Source organism: Bison bison, unplaced genomic scaffold, assembly GCF_000754665.1.
Source record: "Bison bison bison isolate TAMUID 2011002044 unplaced genomic scaffold, Bison_UMD1.0 scf7180017864498, whole genome shotgun sequence".
Classification (NCBI taxonomy): Eukaryota; Metazoa; Chordata; class Mammalia; order Artiodactyla; family Bovidae; genus Bison; species Bison bison.
This window is the reverse complement of record NW_011495057.1, coordinates 10,259,143-10,259,668: the sequence shown is the minus strand read 5'-3', so window position 1 is coordinate 10,259,668 and position 526 is coordinate 10,259,143.

The following is a 526-nucleotide window of genomic DNA, read 5'->3' as shown; positions in this document are numbered from 1 at the left end:
CAGTCTATTGTTCCTTGTCCAGTTCCAACTGTTGCTTCCTGACCTGCATACAGGTTTCTCAAGAGGCAGGTCAGGTGGTCTGGTATTCCCATCTCTTTCAGAATTTCCCACAGTTTATTGTGATGCACACAGTCAAAGGCTTTGGCATAGTCAATAAAACAGAAATAGATGTTTTTCTGGAACTGTCTTGCTTTTTCGATGATCCAACAGATGTTGGAAATTTGATTTATGGTTCCTCTGTCTTTTCTAAATCCAGCTTAAACGTCTGGAAGTTCACAATTCACTTACAGTTGAAGCCTGGCTTGGAGAATTTTGAGCATTACTTTACTAGTGTGTGCTGTGATATGCTATGCTATGCTATGCTAAGTCACTTCAGTCGTGTCCGACTCTGTGTGACCCCACAGATGGCAGCCCACCAGGCTCCCCCGTCCCTGGGACTCTCCAGGCAAGAACACTGGAGTGGGTTACCATTTCCTTCTCCAATGCACGAAGGTGAAAAGTGAAAGTGAAGTCGCTCAGTCGTGTC